Source organism: Ambystoma mexicanum, chromosome 2q (genome assembly GCF_040938575.1).
Source record: "Ambystoma mexicanum isolate Mex_15411 chromosome 2q, UKY_AmexF1_1, whole genome shotgun sequence".
Lineage (NCBI taxonomy): Eukaryota > Metazoa > Chordata > Amphibia > Caudata > Ambystomatidae > Ambystoma > Ambystoma mexicanum.
Window position 1 is genome coordinate 897,210,075 of NC_090924.1, and position 21,538 is coordinate 897,231,612.

At 44.4% G+C, this 21,538-nt stretch overlaps 1 long non-coding RNA gene across 1 annotated transcript in view; it reads left to right on the forward strand.

The window, feature by feature from the left end:
- Nucleotides 1–3,060: 3,060 nt before the first annotated feature.
- The window catches only part of LOC138569822 (uncharacterized), a 472,818-nt gene continuing 454,340 nt past the window's right edge, over nt 3,061–21,538 (forward strand). The window contains exon 1 of the long non-coding RNA XR_011303338.1: nt 3,061–3,217. This is a non-coding gene — a long non-coding RNA (uncharacterized lncRNA). The remainder of the gene's footprint in view (nt 3,218–21,538) is intronic.

Here is a 21,538-nt window from a genome sequence, read left to right on the forward strand (position 1 = left end):
TCAGAAGGCAGAAAAGTTGAGTTGGTCTTGCCGGGATTCGAACCTGCAAACTGCAGGTCACACACAGATTACAGCATGGAGTGCTCAATCCGCTGAGATATTTTACCTAATGTGTGCTTCTCATTCCTGGCGTGGGGCACTGAATAGTTCTTCCAGTGGAACCAAAGATCAAAAGATGCAGGAGTTTTTTTTAGAACAATTCTACATTGTATGCAAAAATTGGTAGAAGTGTGTGTTGTATGAAATAAGAAGACGTTTGCGTTTTGTGTCTGTGTGCTTCAATCTTATTTAAAGTGTGCATGGGTTCAGCAAGTCCACTTAAGTGTGTGCCAGGAATAATAATTGTAATAAACTACAAAGACAAAACAATACACACCTGTCACCATATTTTCCCCATGGTTTCAAAACGTACATCACTTGTGTGCAAAATCCTGATTTAATGCACTGGTCGAGGAGTCCAGATTTCTCTAAGTGACTGGAAAAAACAGCGCTCTCCCAAGCTGTCAGAAGGGGGCGGGTCAAAAAGAACAGGGGATTCCTTACAATTGTCAGCACAACGTATGGCTAAAAAACAATAGGGTCAACCAGTTTTAGTTTGAGAATGTAGTAAAAACGGATCTCCAGGTACAGTTTATGCATTTTTACGCTGGAAATACAGTTATATTTATTATTTACATCTAGCCCGGCGTTCAGAGGGCTATCTTAATCGAATACTGTATTTTCGTGCAACAGTGGATTCTGGCACTTGTAGTTTGACTTTTGCCGATTTGGTATGGATTTGGAAATCACAGCATTCAGAGATCTGTTGGATAAATACATAAAATGGCTGAACATGACCAAGATGATTGCTTTGGAACAGATGATAACTATAATTAGGCAACTATAGATACCTGACTGATGGGACACTTCCCCCATATTTAATCTGGCATGAATTTATTAATTAATCACGCAGTTTTAATATTTATTTAAACGTTTTTGAGTTCCCAAAAAAAGACACTGGGTAAGTGACCCCATTTTGTGTTGAATATTTCCCTTTCCCATATGAATGTGAAATCATTTTTAGGCATCCAACTGATGTTTAACAGGTGTTTGGTTTGCTGGGGAAATTGCTGACATCCATGCAGACCTGGGCGTAATGTCCCAGGCATCGGTGTTAAATCGAGGACACCCCATATGGATGGGCTTTCTAAGAGAGTGGGCGAGGAAAAGAGATCAAGTCCTCGATGATCACTATGGGCCTCATTACAAGTATGGAGGTAAGTGGTAAAATTGGCAGTAAATCCGTTACCACCAATTTTACCATTACACCAAATTCTGACTTCCAAAATTATTGACGTTAATTCCGCCAGCGGAATTACCTCTGATGGAATTACCTCCAGCCGTAATTCCTCAAATAATTGGCAGAATTAGCCCTGCGGCTAATTCCGCCGACGGAATTACCTTCAAAAACATTAAAAAAACTATTCCACCTAATTACAAGACCCAAATCAGCGGAATGACCTCCAAGAATTTGAGGAAATTCTGCCAAAAACACAGAGCAGTTACCTCCACCAAAAAGGAGGAGGTAAATGCAGACAGGTGACTGAAATCAAGGCACAGTTATACCAGATCCACTCAGGAGGAACAGAAAAGGGCCACACCTTCCCCAAACACACATCCAAGCAACATGTAGCCGCAAGCAGACATCGATCATGGGATCCACAACCTCTTACCATACATCCAGCTACAGCAGCATGCAAGACCACAGCAGGGAAGGAGACAGGCACCACAAAGATGCAGGAGACATGTGATGCAGACCTCACAATCAGCCACTGCTGCACCCGATACCATGGTGGCACACATGATGCCATTATACTGAGGAACAGCCCCCTACCAGCGTACATGGACACACACAGAGGACAGCGTACCTGGCTATTGCGTAAGCAGTAATCAACCCCAATCACAGTAATCACTGTCAACCGCATGGGGCAGCACGCAGCTTGTGGCTGCACAGAACATGCAGACACAGGTCTCTGGCTCCAACTATCAAGCAGAAACCCGCCTGGCACCTTTATTAGTATGGGTCACATGCTCATGGCATTTTATATATGGCATTATTTCATAATGCAGCTGGACTTGCATCTTGAACTAGAAACTGCCAAAGCCAACCGCACATGCTCATGCATGTGACCATGTGACCCCCAACAGGTGACTCAGCGTGAGGCCTGTGCTCCTTGCTAACATTACAACACTGGTGTGGTGTTGCAACTTCATAGCATCACGTGATGGGAGAGGGAGCCCACCTCACGTGATGGGAGGAAGGGGAGGAGAGAGAGGAAAAGAAAATAAGGCACGAGCGCAGGAAAGTGGCCAGTGCCAGTGATACAGCTAACACGAGTGTCAGCGTGGTTTGTCCTGGCTGTGACTCACTGTGACCTGTAAGACCCTCCCGTGCCGTCACAGCGAGTGGGAGGTTAGGCCGCAGCATTTAGAGAAGAGCGTGAAAAATTGTGAGAATCCAGGCCAATCCCATAAATTAACCAGGTCTGGTATATAGCACATACATGCCAACATTCTGAAGAACATGGGAGGGATATGTTCTCATCGAAAGCAGGAGAGATTGATCTTCCTATATGCTTGCATAGGGTTAGAATAATTTTCGGGGGGGGGCGGGGTGAAGGAAAAATAATATTTCAAATTGAAAAATCTGGAGTCTCCTGTCTAAATCCGGATGGTTGGCATTTTATATATGGCATTATTTCATAATGCAGCTGGACTTGCATCTTGAACTAGAAACTGCCAAAGCCAACCGCACAACCGGGGTTGGCTTTGGCAGTTTCTAGTTACAATACAGAACACGCCAATTTACACAAATTCAGGTGTAGCTTCGTGAAATCACAGTTTCCCCCATGGTCATATTTGTATGCCTTGCTACGTGCCTGGCTCTTGGTGGGAACACCCTCACATCGTTATTCCATTTAAAGCACTGACACAGGCAGTATAATTAAAGTGCTAAATACCAACGCTTTCACGCATCGCAACTTCCGGTTACGTGCATAAACGTCCGGTTAACATGAAAGCAGGCTTGGATTAATAACGTACTGTAGTGTAGTCAGGTTTGGGTATGATTTACGGCGCTCTGTGGTACATACTTGATGGAGGGAGACAGCCAGGCGTCCGCGGCGTTAGTGTGCGAGGGCCCGGATGAGGCCTTCCTTGCCGGGGACATTCAAATCAGGTAAACAAAAGAGCGAGAAAGTGAGTGCTGCACAGTCTTTTGGAATGTATCGCACCCACGTCTGCGGTTCGATGGAGCCACAAACCAGCTTTCACCTTTCAAGCCTTTTTTAACCAAAACGGTAACCCGGCACATTTTTTTGTCCCAGGCACGCATGGAGAATAAGTGAATTATTTTGTCTCAGGGACTCTGCTACACAACAGTTCACAGGGATAGAATAATATTTGTGCCCAGTGTTTTAAGTGGTATAAGAAAAGGGTGGGGGATGGGGGGTTCTAACTCGTCACGATGCAGTATTTGGGAGCGGATCCTAACATTTTCTCTGCAGCTTCACCTCCCAAGTAGATATGATATTGCATTTATACACGCCTATATACAAGTGTTCCAAGGCGCGACAACCTTTAAAAGAGGTGATGCCATGTACATTATACTTGAAACGATCGGTTCAAATATAATTGTGTGTAAAAAGAACTCCATGATTCTTACAAATTAAAATAATTCTAATGGCAATTCTTTAAAATGTGCTGTAAAAAAAATAATCGAACAATGTATTCTGGTATAATTTCCATTCACTGTTGGGAAACAAGCACAGTTTTTAAATGTATGTTATGGTTCTAAACGTGGCTGAAAGTGATATCTACTGTTGAGCTGTATTGGCCATCATTTTCATGTGATTTACTGTAGGGAATAAATCTGGTCGGGGAAGTCAGTTTGGGGCACCCTGGCAGAGCCCTGGCTCAATGCCAATATTTGGAGACTGCCGGGGATAAGCCCTGGCTAGCCATGGCCCACTTGAAGCCCTGGTTGTGCCACGTGAAGGGGGTGGCTCAAGTGGTTGTAATGCTGCCTAGAGTGTGGGTCTCTAGGGTGATTCACATATCTTTAACTTGGGAGATCAAGGTATGTCTCGCAAGGACGATGCTTTTGATTATCTTGACTCCTGACACCATTTGGTCTGAGGCTCACAGAATGCTGTGATTACCTGCTGGTATTCTTCATTAGACCTAGTCTAATGCAAACATTTTGCAGCACCCGAGAGGGAGAAATGTTCCCAATGCATTGCATTGGGGCTAGAATTATTCCAGGAGGGAGAAAATAAGAAATAGCCACATTTATAATAGAAACTTCGGGAGTGGTCCCCAGGCGCTCACGTGGCTCCGTAAGAAAGTGCCTGGGGTAGGTCAGTGAGGGAGCAGGGATAGGCTAGAGATTGTGCACAGCGCTCCAGATAACATTTTACGCCCTGTTTTTTAAAGTTGGAAGTACAATTTTTTTTGGGGAGTAAAAATGTAAATCCAATTCACAATGGGAGTATATTATAAACAGGCAAAAATATGTTTTAACTGGAAAACGGAAATGTTTTTGTAATAATTATTTCTTTGCACCTAGTTATTCATGCACATTGAAAGGTATGTGTTTACTTCTTCCGATCAGGTCGTAATAATAGTAGTTTCTTCCTGTGGTATTACATGCACTCCTGGCCCAAACATAGCTCAGGGGGATAGCTCAGGGGCAACGTGTTTCTCTTGGAGGCAAGACAACTCAGCGCGACACAGGTTTGAATCCTGCGCTTAGAAATCTGGTCTTAAGCGTGTTCTAAAAAAAACAATTATAATTGAGCTGTGTAGGTGCAAGCAGGGGCACAAGGTTCTTTCTAACTGTTCCCTATCTTTGTTGGGAGTATTTTTTCTACCTATTTACATTTTTTGGGAGTATTTGCCTATGTTTAGAGACTAAAAGTGCCGGTATACCCCTTATCTGTAGGGCTAGATTTGTTCTTCTGTTGATGCTTGCAGAACCAGGAGAAACTGGCGTCTATGCATGTGGGCTTTTTGAGTGTGCTTTGATTGTGTGCACTGGGCTTGTTGTGTCCGAAGGGGTAATGTCCAGTGTCTGGGTTGTTTGTTTGCGGCTGTATGCTTCTCTTCCTCATCACAGAACTTGCATTCCTGAAGGACATTGGTCCGCCGGCCAGACCATTTCCACACCTGATATTAATTTATATTTTCAATCCTACTTAATGCGCTCCGAGCAGTTGTGGAGGCCACATTTGGTGCTGGGGAGGTGAGGGAGTGTGGGGCGGAGTTGATAGCTCCTGAAGGGTCACCAAGATTTCTAAATGATTCATGGGTGAGCAGGCCCTCACTGGGTGGCAAATGTTTTCCGTAGATGGTTTTAAATGTTTCCTCAAAGAGTTGCAAGTGACCGAACGCAGCGACGGAGCCCCCAAAAATTGATGCAGGCATGGGGGGTTATTCCCCCCACAGAATAAAAAAAAAAAGAATGTGCTGCAATTATGTATTTTACAGCACCAATTTTGGAAAACATTAGGTAAAAAGCTATGCAATTTGCAGTTGGTTTTTTAGCGTAAAACATGAAACCAATCAAGTAAATGCCATATTATCAACATTACACTACATAAGACCACTTTATACCATTTTCATAAGGCCTCAGCGGCAACCTATCTATGCCAGTAATGGTCAGTGTAAATTGCATGCAAAAGGCTGCAGTCACAATCTATCTAGTCCAGTAATGGTCACTTTAAATTATATGTTATGTTATTGTGCATTTGTACAGCGCCTTATATACCATTGGAATGATCTCAAAGCGCTGTGGGTTGAAGGCCTTCGGGGACCGCAGTCCAGGTCAGTGGATAGAGTAGGATAGTATATAGCACTCAGCATTAATGCAGCCTGTGCGGTGTGTAGCTGCATTCTAGAGCTAGGAATGGTGCAGTGGTTGTGTGAGATCAGTAGAATGTGTGCAGCAAGGCCTTTAACCTCAGAGTCTGCATTCTGGTGGTGGTGGAGCTTGTGTATGAGATTATGTGCGCAGCTAGGCTGATTTACTTTTTTTAGTGGGATATAGCTACATTCTAAAGACTGTTGAGGTGTTCATTGAAGTGTGTTAAGTATGTGTGCATCTAGGCCAAATTGAACGAGGGGTATAGCTGCATTATATTGTTGGTTGGTGTAAAAGAGAGAGTGAGCATATTGCTATGCGTGAGTGTCTGTGCGGATTGGTGGGAGACCACTATTCCGTATTACCTTCCCATGCCTGCTGAGCTGACTGTATCTATTATAGAGGTTTGCAGTATTGGTTCAGTGGGAGAAATTAAAAGTGAGTCACATCTAGACCGATGTGGCTAAAGCTCTGTGCACACTTTTATGCACCAAAACAATTCTAAACATATTCTTCCGCATTTTTCATGTGTACAATTTAATGTAGTAATAGTCTCAACATTCAAAAAATATAAACAAGCTTAATCAAAAATTGTGTTCAACAAAGTAAAATTCAAATAATCACTAACCCACTCTTGGGAATGTTAAATCGGTTTCAACTTTGTGGTGAGTCCAACATTATAGAAACAATATATAACTCTCGCAATTTCTTGACAACACAATTTTGAAATTCAAACAATTTCTTCACAGATGAGAACCCATTGGTTCAAAAGTCCATTTGTATCAGATCAGTACAGATATACATATTAATGATTTTCCAGGTATATCCCCTTGTCTCTTATACAACGCGTTTCGGGCTTACTCCCCCTTAATCTGGTATGGACAATTCATACATTTGTGTAAATTCAAAATAGAAAAATGTGTTTTATTCTATTTGTAACTTGAGTTTTTTGTTATACTTTATAAGGCTTCATGGATTAAAATTATAACCTGTTGACCTGCAAATTGGAACAATCTCTCCTGACTGTAGTAGAATCAATTCCAGTTGTCTGGTGTATCAGTATTTTCACATATCAATAATCGGATCTGTAAATGAGTCACAGTTGCTAGCTTGAGGTTGGTCATGAGGAATGGGCTAGAAATGGGATCAGTCGCTAGAATTTAGCGCTGTGTCCCAGTGCTAAGCCCGGATTTATACAAGTGCATATACACTTTCATTTTAACTATTTTTTCGCTCACCTCTGTGAAAGGAGTGCTTGGGATTATGCTGGGAAGTGACTGGTCGGTCTAACCCTTGCTTGAAAGTAATGAAGATTTAAATTCCTCGGTTATTTCTATAGCCTAGGATCCTTCTTGCCAGGTCCCTGTGGGCGATAAACTCCCGTTAGTCCGGTGTTGACGGTCCCTAAGAATTCTTTCTGATAGACATTGAGAATGGGTAGTACACTCGTACCTTACATTCCTGCGGTGTCTATTTCGCCTGCTTTCACCCTCTTCACTGTGAGTGAGAAAAAAATCTTAGTGAAGGTCAACACCGGACTAACAGGGGTAGCTCCAACTTAACCTGCAAACGAGCCTCTTCGGAAGTGTTCCTGACTGCCCAGTGAACTGACCAGCTTGTACGGGACCTTTGCCCTGGAACCACCTCCATCTCAAGTTTTTACTTGAGCCTTTGGAGAGGGTAAACTCTCAGTATAAAGCACTCTCCCGTCGAGTTTTGTACACCTTGCATTCCCAGGTCTGGAATTAGAAGAGTATGCCTGAACCCGAGCATACGCGGTCACTGTGTCGCCCAGCTGTGGTGATGAACTTCATGGGTGCCTTGCTGCTGTGCCTCCCTGTGTCCTCAGGCTCGCTGCAGGCTTCATCAGGAGCGTAGAAATTGCCACTGTCCCACCACAAAATCATCCCTGGAACGCTGTCCCTGAAAGCTTCCGAGCAACTGCAGGATATGAACCTGTGACCGAAGTGGACTCGACTGCTGAAGTTTGGTCCGGAGTGCGCTGAGGGTCGGTGAGTACTTACAACCCTTACCGGTGGTCCCTGGCGCATCTATCAGTTTATTTTTTACTCTTTATTATTTTACAACATAAACCAACAACAAACAAACAAGCATAACAATCCTTCTGCACTTCTTTGTGGATTCTGCCTTCGATCATCATTCGTCCTCGTGCAATTACGTGGCCGCACTGCCCCGGTCCATGGCTGCCCATCTCATCCAGTCTCAGGTCTATATCCCTTAAACTGCGCCTTGTCAAGGGGTACTCTACTCATTTATCTGTCCTCTTATTAACACTCCTCCGCTCCAACAGGGTCGTCTGTGCTGCTCTCTTCCCTTTGCCCAAATAAGTCTTGTTTCAGGGAGTTCCATGCAAGTATTTTATGTCCACTCTCCCTCTCTCCCCCCTGCGCCACCCTTGTCCACACTACTGTCTCGGCTACTGACCATCTCTGGAGGTCGGACCACCAGAAGTCTATTCTCGGACCCGAATTGGAGTTCCATGCCATTGCTATACGGCGCTTTGCCAGGTTGCACACCAGATCCTTCATCTTGGCCAAATATGTCCTTTGCTTATCTCCTTTGGGAAAAAGGCCCAATAAGTAAGACTCTGGGGTCCATGTCTGCAACTGGATTCCACCCCCCGCCACCCTCTCCTTGATTCCCTCCCAAAAAGTCCTTATCACTGGGCAAGTCCAAAACATGTGCAGCATATCGGCATCCTCCTCCGCACAGTGGGGGCAGTTTTGGGGTTCCCCAACTCTCATCGCTGTCATTCTCTTAGGTGCTAGGTACGCTCTATGCATAAGGTATAGCTATGCCTATCTAAATCTTGCATTCCTGCACACTTTCTTAGGGTACCGCAAAACTTTAGACCATTCCTGGTCACTAAAGGGCCTCTGGAGTTACCCTTCCCAACGTTCTCTCGTTTGCAGCTCCTGCTCATTGTTGGATTTCAGCAACTGTTCGTACAGTCTAGAGACTGTATGCCCTCCTTCTGACACATCGTACCATGCATCCAACATCTCCCCTGGATCTTCATCTCCTGGCAATTCCGGCCATCTCTTCTTAATCATCCGTACTATGCAATTGTGAAGTATGAATTGGCCTACGTGTATATCATGCTCCTCCATCAGGTTTGGAAACTCCACCCATTGTCCTTCCTTCCTCAGGTCGCCTATCCTATCTGGGCTGCGCCCTTAGCTTCCCAGTGGGATGGGTATGCTGCAAGAGTCCCCGTGTACGGGCTTACAAAGCCTGCAAGGGTGATCTGCCGGCTCACCACTTGGGCCAATCACACAAGAGTGCGACTTGAGTTACCAAGGTCACTCAGTCCAGGGTGCCTAAACCCCCTCCCGCACCCCCTGTGGTATGCCCAGGCAGAGTGCCACCACTTTTGGAGGCTTCTGTGGAGAAGCCCGTCAAAAAGTGGCACAAAGGGCTCGACTTGGGTTGAAGTTACAGAAGAGAACACAAACGCCATTTTAGAATCGAGCTCCGGCAAAAAATACCAACCGGCGAATTAATATTAAATAAATAAACCGGCGGTATGTTCGAGGCTATGAGAATTAAATAATTAAAGTTGGTAGCCTCGAACAATGGGAAAATCCCTTAGAGATATATTTGCGGTCGAATATAAAAAGTAGTATCCACTGCCACCAGCCAAAACTCGATCAGGGGGGACAGAGACGTGCCCCCTCGACTAACAGACCCCGGGGCAATCGAATTGCCCCGACCAGTACGTCCACAATAAGATGGTGTGTACTGGTTTCTGTTCATAATTTGGGACTAGTAAAGCCAATGGTGACTTTACATGCCCTGGGAGACAGTAGTCAGTCCCAGGGTATGGAGTCTATGGTGGGGTGTCACTATGACACCCCTGTGTCACTGCATGGAGGGTGCTGTGTAACACACATAGTAAAAACACATGAGACCCTATGGAGTAAAAGACCCCATAGCCCATAAAACACATTAACAGTCAAAGGAACCCCTCAAATCATGTCCAAGAGTGTGTGGAAAAGAGACTCACTCTTGGCAGGAGAAAAAAACAAACTCCAGAAATCCAGCAAAGCTGCTGGGGGACTAACTAGGTTAAGAAATTCAGCCTAAACAGAGAATTCTCCCTAACACCCATGCAGTGTTGTAGAATGCCAGTGAGTGGCTGGTGGTCTACTGTGTTGAACGTGGCTGAGAGGTCTCAGAGAACCAAGAGGCAAGGATGGCCAACACTGAGATGACTAACGGCACCGATGATCACTTTGATGGTAGCCGTTTACGTACTGGATCTGGTTCTGAAGCAAGATTGGTAGGACTGAAAGATGTTGTTTTTGTCAATGTGTTGCAGGAGTTGCATAGGAGGGAAAGTTGGGTGATAGGGAGGTAGTTGCTCAGGGTGTCTGGGTCCAGTGTTGGGTTCTTTAGAAGTGGGAGGATATGTCCAATCTTGAGGGTCCAGGGGAAGTTGCCTTGAGTGGGGAAGCTGTTGGTGATTGCCAGTTAAGGAAGGAGTCCTTTAGTCGGATGGGTCTTGTCTACGGAGGCAGGGAGGATGTCATCCGTATACGATGTAGCCTTGAGGGAAGTTAGTGTGGCAGTCGGGTCTTCCACGATGAGTGTCTGTAAAGTTTCCCCGGTAGTGGTGGTTTTGCTAGATGGAATGTGTGGTATGCTGTCAATTGTGGCGTTGGTGTCTATGTGCTGGCAGATCATGCTGATCTTGTTGATGAAGAAAGAGTTGATAGCTGTGGATTTCTCAATGAAATACAGCACAAGTGTGTTGGGGAGAGGGTTGATGCAATGCATGATTGCTTTGAAAAGGGCCCTGCTTTCATTGTTGGCCTTGGCTATGGTTTTCTTGTAGTAGATGGCCTTGTCAGTGGTGATAATTCATCTGCATGTAGCGTGGAGTTTCCTGGGCAGGCTGGGGTCGGAAGAACTGCAGAATTGTCAACAAGTCTTGTCTTGTTTCCTGATGGTTCTTTTGTTGAGGTTGATTTCTTCACTGTACCAGTATGTGGAAGGTCTCATGCTTTGTTTCACTAGGGCATGGCGGTTAATGTTCGTTTATGATGGTTGTATTGGCTTCTTGGAGAAGTGAGTCACAGTGTTTGTAAAGTGGTTGGGCGTAAATGCTCAACTTTGAACTATCAAGCAAACCCAAACCCTTTAGAGGGAGGATGTGGGGAGTTGTAGGTTCTGTCCACCACCAACCCCAAAACCATTTTGGAAACTGCAATTAAATTCAGAATGATGTGCTCTTACAACCAGCCATTTCAGTTTCCGGTCTGGGAAAGTGTCACAATGAATTCTCAATTAACAGGCTTTTCCAGATGAATTGGGAAATTGTACAGAGGTATGTGTTGCCTCTATGCCTCATAAAGCTGGCATTGCTTGGTTAAAAAGCCTTTGCAAGTATAGCCATAGTTGTCAATTCTCAGCCATGTCATTGGCCTTAAGCCACTCCTGGTTTTTTAACAATATTTTGCATTCTGATAATGTTCGACCCATACTTATGTTGTGGAAGATTAAAAAAAGCCTCAGCATCATAAGTGTTGTTATCTGAGTTAAAGCCCGGGCTGGCTATAAGTTGCCATCCTAGCATAGTACCCAGTCAGCAGATATGACTGATGTCTTGTAAATATTTCCTTATTAAAATCAACCTGCCAAACCGTACATGGTCCCATGTCCGGTATGAAATATTGTGCTAGACCTGCATACTTTTTTGCTTGGATCATTTTGTATTATGTCACTTGCAGTTTCGCTTTTCTCTTAAATATAGATAAGTACAAGAATGCAAAGAGATGTGAGGTAAAATACTGTGGCTGGCTAATAGCCTAAAGTGACAGAGGAACATGAGAGCCCTGCAAATGTGCCCCTTTCATGTGTACCATATCAGGTTTCAGTAACCTATTCAGTCCCCATTTACGGCATTGCCTTCTGGTGCTTTGAATGTAATCCTGCATTTAAAACAGAAAAGCAAAACTACAAGTACATGTATGCATAGAAGAAACAGAACTGGTGTGATAATGATTTGTTATTTGTATAGTGCTTTCGCCGAATCGGTTTACATACAATTATCACCCAACCGAAGTTGGTACTCATTTATTGACATCAGAAGGCAGAAAAGTTGAGTTGGTCTTGCCGGGATTCGAACCTGCAAACTGCAGGTCACACACAGATTACAGCATGGAGTGCTCAATCCGCTGAGATATTTTACCTAATGTGTGCTTCTCATTCCTGGCGTGGGGCACTGAATAGTTCTTCCAGTGGAACCAAAGATCAAAAGATGCAGGAGTTTTTTTAGAACAATTCTACATTGTATGCAAAAATTGGTAGACGTGTGTGTTGTATGAAATAAGAAGACGTTTGCGTTTTGTGTCTGTGTGCTTCAATCTTATTTAAAGTGTGCATGGGTTCAGCAAGTCCACTTAAGTGTGTGCCAGGAATAATAATTGTAATAAACTACAAAGACAAAACAATACACACCTGTCACCATATTTTCCCCATGGTTTCAAAACGTACATCACTTGTGTGCAAAATCCTGATTTAATGCACTGGTCGAGGAGTCCAGATTTCTCTAAGTGACTGGAAAAAACAGCGCTCTCCCAAGCTGTCAGAAGGGGGCGGGTTAAAAAGAACAGGGGATTCCTTACAATTGTCAGCACAACGTATGGCTAAAAAACAATAGGGTCAACCAGTTTTAGTTTGAGAATGTAGTAAAAACGGATCTCCAGGTACAGTTTATGCATTTTTACGCTGGAAATACAGTTATATTTATTATTTACATCTAGCCCGGCGTTCAGAGGGCTATCTTAATCGAATACTGTATTTTCGTGCAACAGTGGATTCTGGCACTTGTAGTTTGACTTTTGCCGATTTGGTATGGATTTGGAAATCACAGCATTCAGAGATCTGTTGGATAAATACATAAAATGGCTGAACATGACCAAGATGATTGCTTTGGAACAGATGATAACTATAATTAGGCAACTATAGATACCTGACTGATGGGACACTTCCCCCATATTTAATCTGGCATGAATTTATTAATTAATCATGCAGTTTTAATATTTATTTAAACGTTTTTGAGTTCCAAAAAAAGACACTGGATAAGTGACCCCATTTTGTGTTGAATATTTCCCTTTCCCATATGAATGTGAAATCATTTTTAGGCATCCAACTGATGTTTAACAGGTGTTTGGTTTGCTGGGGAAATTGCTGACATCCATGCAGACCTGGGCGTAATGTCCCAGGCATCGGTGTTAAATCGAGGACACCCCATATGGATGGGCTTTCTAAGATAGTGGGCGAGGAAAAGAGATCAAGTCCTCGATGATCACTATGGGCCTCATTACAAGTATGGAGGTAAGTGGTAAAATTGGCAGTAAATCCGTTACCACCAATTTTACCATTACACCAAATTCTGACTTCCAAAATTATTGACGTTAATTCCGCCAGCGGAATTACCTCTGATGGAATTACCTCCAGCCGTAATTCCTCAAATAATTGGCAGAATTAGCCCTGCGGCTAATTCCGCCGACGGAATTACCTTCAAAAACATTAAAAAAACTATTCCACCTAATTACAAGACCCAAATCAGCGGAATGACCTCCAAAAATTTGAGGAAATTCTGCCAAAAACACAGAGCAGTTACCTCCACCAAAAAGGAGGAGGTAAATGCAGACAGGTGACTGAAATCAAGGCACAGTTATACCAGATCCACTCAGGAGGAACAGAAAAGGGCCACACCTTTCCCAAACACACATCCAAGCAACATGTAGCCGCAAGCAGACATCGATCATGGGATCCACAACCTCTTACCATACATCCAGCTACAGCAGCATGCAAGACCACAGCAGGGAAGGAGACAGGCACCACAAAGATGCAGGAGACATGTGATGCAGACCTCACAATCAGCCACTGCTGCACCCGATACCATGGTGGCACACATGATGCCATTATACTGAGGAACAGCCCCCTACCAGCGTACATGGACACACACAGCGGACAGCGTACCTGGCTATTGCGTAAGCAGTAATAAACCCCAATCACAGTAATCACTGTCAACCGCATGGGGCAGCACGCAGCTTGGGGCTGCACAGAATATGCAGACACAGGTCTCTGGCTCCAACTATCAAGCAGAAACCCGCCTGGCACCTTTATTAGTATGGGTCACATGCTCATGGCATTTTATATATGGCATTATTTCATAATGCAGCTGGACTTGCATCTTGAACTAGAAACTGCCAAAGCCAACCGCACATGCTCATGCATGTGACCATGTGACCCCCAACATGTGACTCAGCGTGAGGCCTGTGCTCGTTGCTAACATTACAACACTGGTGTGGTGTTGCAACTTCATAGCATCACGTGATGGGAGAGGTAGCCCACCTCACGTGATGGGAGGAAGGGGAGGAGAGAGAGGAAAAGAAAATAAGGCACGAGCGCAGGAAAGTGGCCAGTGCCAGTGATACAGCTAACACGAGTGTCAGCGTGGTTTGTCCTGGCTGTGACTCACTGTGACCTGTAAGACCCTCCCGTGCCGTCACAGCGAGTGGGAGGTTAGGCCGCAGCATTTAGAGAAGAGCGTGAAAAATTGTGAGAATCCAGGCCAATCCCATAAGTTAACCAGGTCTGGTATATAGCACATACATGCCAACATTCTGAAGAACATGGGAGGGATATGTTCTCATCGAAAGCAGGAGAGATTGATCTTCCTATATGCTTGCATAGGGTTAGAATAATTTTCGGGGGGGGGGGCGGGGTGAAGGAAAAATAATATTTCAAATTGAAAAATCTGGAGTCTCCTGTCTAAATCCGGATGGTTGGCATTTTATATATGGCATTATTTCATAATGCAGCTGGACTTGCATCTTGAACTAGAAACTGCCAAAGCCAACCGCACAACCGGGGTTGGCTTTGGCAGTTTCTAGTTACAATACAGAACACGCCAATTTACAAAAATTCAGGTGTAGCTTCGTGAAATCACAGTTTCCCCCATGGTCATATTTGTATGCCTTGCTACGTGCCTGGCTCTTGGTGGGAACACCCTCACATCGTTATTCCATTTAAAGCACTGACACAGGCAGTATAATTAAAGTGCTAAATACCAACGCTTTCACCTGGCTTCGTAAAGCATCGCAACTTCCGGTTACGTGCATAAACGTCCGGTTAACATGAAAGCAGGCTTGGATTAATAACGTACTGTAGTGTAGTCAGGTTTGGGTATGATTTACGGCGCTCTGTGGTACATACTTGATGGAGGGAGACAGCCAGGCGTCCGCGGCGTTAGTGTGCGAGGGCCCGGATGATCTTCTTACGTTGGAGGCCTTCCTTGCCGGGGACATTCAAATCAGGTAAACAAAAGAGCGAGAAAGTGAGTGCTGCACAGTCTTTTGGAATGTATCGCCCCCACGTCTGCGGTTCGATGGAGCCACAAACCAGCTTTCACCTTTCAAGCCTTTTTTAACCAAAACGGTAACCCGGCACATTTTTTTGTCCCAGGCACGCATGGAGAATAAGTGAATTATTTTGTCTCAGGGACTCTGCTACACAACAGTTCACAGGGATAGAATAATATTTGTGCCCAGTGTTTTAAGTGGTATAAGAAAAGGGTGGGGGATGGGGGTTCTAACTCGTCATGATGCAGTATTTGGGAGCGGATCCTAACATTTTCTCTGCAGCTTCACCTCCCAAGTAGATATGATATTGCATTTATACACGCCTATATACAAGTGTTCCAAGGCGCGACAACCTTTAAAAGAGGTGATGCCATGTACATTATACTTGAAACGATCGGTTCAAATATAATTGTGTGTAAAAAGAACTCCATGATTCTTACAAATTAAAATAATTCTAATGGCAATTCTTTAAAATGTGCTGTAAAAAAAATAATCGAACAATGTATTCTGGTATAATTTCCATTCACTGTTGGGAAACAAGCACAGTTTTTAAATGTATGTTATGGTTCTAAACGTGGCTGAAAGTGATATCTACTGTTGAGCTGTATTGGCCATCATTTTCATGTGATTTACTGTAGGGAATAAATCTGGTCGGGGAAGTCAGTTTGGGGCACCCTGGCAGAGCCCTGGCTCAATGCCAATATTTGGAGACTGCGGGGGATAAGCCCTGGCTAGCCATGGCCCACTTGAAGCCCTGGTTGTGCCACGTGAAGGGGGTGGCTCACGTGGTTGTAATGCTGCCTAGAGTGTGGGTCTCTAGGGTGATTCACATATCTTTAACTTGGGAGATCAAGGTATGTCTCGCAAGGACGATGCTTTTGATTATCTTGACTCCTGACACCATTTGGTCTGAGGCTCACAGAATGCTGTGATTACCTGCTGGTATTCTTCATTAGACCTAGTCTAATGCAAACATTTTGCAGCACCCGAGAGGGAGAAATGTTCCCAATGCATTGCATTGGGGCTAGAATTATTCCAGGAGGGAGAAAATAAGAAATAGCCACATTTATAATAGAAACTTCGGGAGTGGTCCCCAGCCGCTCACGTGGCTCCGTAAGAAAGTGCCTGGGGTAGGTCAGTGAGGGAGCAGGGATAGGCTAGAGATTGTGCACAGCGCTCCAGATATCATTTTACTCCCTGTTTTTTAAAGTTGGAAGTACAATTTTTTTTGGGGAGTAAAAATGTAAATCCAATTCACAATGGGAGTATATTATAAACAGGCAAAAATATGTTTTAACTGGAAAACGGAAATGTTTTTGTAATAATTATTTCTTTGCACCTAGTTATTCATACACATTGAAAGATATGTGTTTACTTCTTCCGATCAGGTCGTAATAATAGTAGTTTCTTCCTGTGGTATTACATGCACTCCTGGCCCAAACATAGCTCAGGGGGATAGCTCAGGGGCAACGTGTTTCTCTTGGAGGCAAGACAACTCAGCGCGACACAGGTTTGAATCCTGCGCTTAGAAATCTGGTCTTAAGCGTGTTCTAAAAAAAACAATTATAATTGAGCTGTGTAGGTGCAAGCAGGGGCACAAGGTTCTTTCTAACTGTTCCCTATCTTTGTTGGGAGTATTTTTTCTACCTATTTACATTTTTTGGGAGTATTTGCCTATGTTTAGAGACTAAAAGTGCCGGTATACCCCTTATCTGTAGGGCTAGATTTGTTCTTCTGTTGATGCTTGCAGAACCAGGAGAAACTGGCGTCTATGCATGTGGGCTTTTTGAGTGTGCTTTGATTGTGTGCACTGGGCTTGTTGTGTCCGAAGGGGTAATGTCCAGTGTCTGGGTTGTTTGTTTGCGGCTGTATGCTTCTCTTCCTCATCACAGAACTTGCATTCCTGAAGGACATTGGTCCGCCGGCCAGACCATTTCCACACCTGATATTAATTTATATTTTCAATCCTACTTAATGCGCTCCGAGCAGTTGTGGAGGCCACTTTTGGTGCTGGGGAGGTGAGGGAGTGTGGGGCGGAGTTGATAGCTCCTGAAGGGTCACCAAGATTTCTAAATGATTCATGGGTGAGCAGGCCCTCGCTGGGTGGCAAATGTTTTCCGTAGATGGTTTTAAATGTTTCCTCAAAGAGTTGCAAGTGACCGAACGCAGCGACGGAGCCCCCAAAAATTGATGCAGGCATGGGGGGTTATTCCCCCCACAGAATAAAAAAAAAAAGAATGTGCTGCAATTATGCATTTTACAGCACCAATTTTGGAAAACATTAGGTAAAAAGCTATGCAATTTGCAGTTGGTTTTTTAGCGTAAAACATGAAACCAATCAAGTAAATGCCATGTTATCAACATTACACTACATAAGACCACTTTATACCATTTTCATAAGGCCTCAGCGGCAACCTATCTATGCCAGTAATGGTCAGTGTAAATTGCATGCAAAAGGCTGCAGTCACAATCTATCTAGTCCAGTAATGGTCACTTTAAATTATATGTTATGTTATTGTGCATTTGTACAGCGCCTTATATACCATTGGAATGATCTCAAAGCGCTGTGGGTTGAAGGCCTTCGGGGACCGCAGTCCAGGTCAGTGGATAGAGTAGGATAGTATATAGCACTCAGCATGAATGCAGCCTGTGCGGTGTGTAGCTGCATTCTAGAGCTAGGAATGGTGCAGTGGTTGTGTGAGATCAGTAGAATGTGTGCAGCAAGGCCTTTAACCTCAGAGTCTGCATTCTGGTGGTGGTGGAGCTTGTGTATGAGATTATGTGCGCAGCTAGGCTGATTTATTTTTTTTAGTGGGATATAGCTACATTCTAAAGACTGTTGAGGTTTTCATTGAAGTGTGTTAAGTATGTGTGCATCTAGGCCAAATTGAACAAGGGGTATAGCTGCATTCTATTGTTGGTTGGTGTAAAGGAGAGAGTGAGCATATTGCTATGCGTGAGTGTCTGTGCGGATTGGTGGGAGACCACTATTCCGTATTACCTTCCCACGTCTGCTGAGCTGACTGTATCTATTATAGAGGTTTGCAGTATTGGTTCAGTGGGAGAAATTAAAAGTGAGTCACATCTAGACCGATGTGGCTAAAGCTCTGTGCACACTTTTATGCACCAAAACAATTCTAAACATATTCTTCCGCATTTTTCATGTGTACAATTTAATGTAGTAATAGTCTCAACATTCAAAAAATATAAACAAGCTTAATCAAAAATTGTGTTCAACAAAGTAAAATTCAAATAATCACTAACCCACTCTTGGGAATGTTAAATCGGTTTCAACTTTGTGGTGAGTCCAACATTATAGAAACAATATATAACTCTCGCAATTTCTTGACAACACAATTTTGAAATTCAAACAATTTCTTCACAGATGAGAACCCATTGGTTCAAAAGTCCATTTGTATCAGATCAGTACAGATATACATATTAATGATTTTCCAGGTATATCCCCTTGTCTCTTATACAACGCGTTTCGGGCTTACTCCCCCTTAATCTGGTATGGACAATTCATACATTTGTGTAAATTCAAAATAGAAAAATGTGTTTTATTCTATTTGTAACTTGAGTTTTTTGTTATACTTTATAAGGCTTCATGGATTAAAATTATAACCTGTTGACCTGCAAATTGGAACAATCTCTCCTGACTGTAGTAGAATCAATTCCAGTTGTCTGGTGTATCAGTATTTTCACATATCAATAATCGGATCTGTAAATGAGTCACAGTTGCTAGCTTGAGGTTGGTCATTAGGAATGGGCTAGAAATGGGATCAGTCGCTAGAATTTAGCGCTGTGTCCCAGTGCTAAGCCCGGATTTTCACAAGTGCATATACACTTTCATTTTAACTATTTTTTCGCTCACCTCTGTGAAAGGAGTGCTTGGGATTATGCTGGGAAGTGACTGGTCGGTCTAACCCTTGCTTGAAAGTAATGAAGATTTAAATTCCTCGGTTATTTCTATAGCCTAGGATCCTTCTTGCCAGGTCCCTGTGGGCGATAAACTCCTGTTAGTCCGGTGTTGACGGTCCCTAAGAATTCTTTCTGATAGACATTGAGAATGGGTAGTACACTCGTACCTTACATTCCTGCGGTGTCTATTTCGCCTGCTTTCACCCTCTTCACTGTGAGTGAGAAAAAAATCTTAGTGAAGGTCAACACCGGACTAACAGGGGTAGCTCCAACTTAACCTGCAAACGAGCCTCTTCGGAAGTGTTCCTGACTGCCCAGTGAACTGACCAGCTTGTACGGGACCTTTGCCCTGGAACCACCTCCATCTCAAGTTTTTACTTGAGCCTTTGGAGAGGGTAAACTCTGAGTATAAAGCACTCTCCCGCCGAGTTTTGTACACCTGGCATTCCTAGGTCTGGAATTAGAAGAGTATGCCTGAACCCGAGCATACGCGGTCACTGTGTCGCCCAGCTGTGGTGATGAACTTCATGGGTGCCTTGCTGCTGTGCCTCCCTGTGTCCTCAGGCTCACTGCAGGCTTCATCAGGAGCGTAGAAATTGCCACTGTCCCACCACAAAATCATCCCTGGAACGCTGTCCCTGAAAGCTTCCGAGCAACTGCAGGATATGAACCTGTGACCGAAGTGGACTCGACTGCTGAAGTTTGGTCCGGAGTGCGCTGAGGGTCGGTGAGTACTTACAACCCTTACCGGTGGTCCCTGGCGCATCTATCAGTTTATTTTTTACTCTTTATTATTTTACAACATAAACCAACAACAAACAAACAAGCATAACAATCCTTCTGCACTTCTTTGTGGATTCTGCCTTCGATCATCATTCGTCCTCGTGCAATTACGTGGCCGCACTGCCCCGGTCCATGGCTGCCCATCTCATCCAGTCTCAGGTCTATATCCCTTAAACTGCGCCTTGTCAAGGGGTACTCTACTCATTTATCTGTCCTCTTATTAACACTCCTCCGCTCCAACAGGGTCGTCTGTGCTGCTCTCTTCCCTTTGCCCAAATAAGTCTTGTTTCAGGGAGTTCCATGCAAGTATTTTATGTCCACTCTCCCTCTCTCCCCCCTGCGCCACCCTTGTCCACACTACTGTCTCGGCTACTGACCATCTCTGGAGGTCGGACCACCAGAAGTCTATTCTCGGACCCGAACTGGAGTTCCATGCCATTGCTATACGGCGCTTTGCCAGGTTGCACACCAGATCCTTCATCTTGGCCAAATATGTCCTTTGCTTATCTCCTTTGGGAAAAAGGCCCAATAAGTAAGACTCTGGGGTCCATGTCTGCAACTGGATTCCACCCCCCGCCACCCTCTCCTTGATTCCCTCCCAAAAAGTCCTTATCACTGGGCAAGTCCAAAACATGTGCAGCATATCGGCATCCTCCTCCGCACAGTGGGGGCAGTTTTGGGGTTCCCCAACTCTCATCGCTGTCATTCTCTTAGGTGCGAGGTACGCTCTATGCATAAGGTATAGCTATGCCTGTCTAAATCTTGCATTCCTGCACACTTTCTTAGGGTACCGCAAAACTTTAGACCATTCCTGGTCACTAAAGGGCCCCTGGAGTTACCCTTCCCAACGTTCTCTCGTTTGCAGCTCCTGCTCATTGTTGGATTTCAGCAACTGTTCGTACAGTCTAGAGACTGTATGCCCTCCTTCTGACACATCGTACCATGCATCCAACATCTCCCCTGGATCTTCATCTCCTGGCAATTCCGGCCATCTCTTCTTAATCATCCGTACTATGCAATTGTGAAGTATGAATTGGCCTACGTGTATATCATGCTCCTCCATCAGGTTTGGAAACTCCACCCATTGTCCTTCCTTCCTCAGGTCGCCTATCCTATCTGGGCTGCGCCCTTAGCTTCCCAGTGGGATGGGTATGCTGCAAGAGTCCCCGTGTACGGGCTTACAAAGCCTGCAAGGGTGATCTGTACGGAGCAGGGTTTTTTCGCTCCCTGGGGTTTCTATGCCTTGTTCCACAGGTTTATGCCTAGTCTTACCATAGCTGGTAAGGACTTGGTCAGGGACATTTCCATCCATAGCCTTTCTCTCAAGTAATATAGTTTCTGTGCCGGTTGGAAGAGTATTGAGTTTATTGTTGTGTCTTCTCCCAGCCATTTGACCACGAATTGCAGTTGCCCTGCTAAGTGGAATCGTTCAAAGTCCGGTACTCTGATGCCCCCTGCTTCATAGTCTGTAAAGTCTTCATCGCGATCCTGCTTCTCCCCACCCCACCCAACCCCCACAGGAACTCTCGTGCCATTG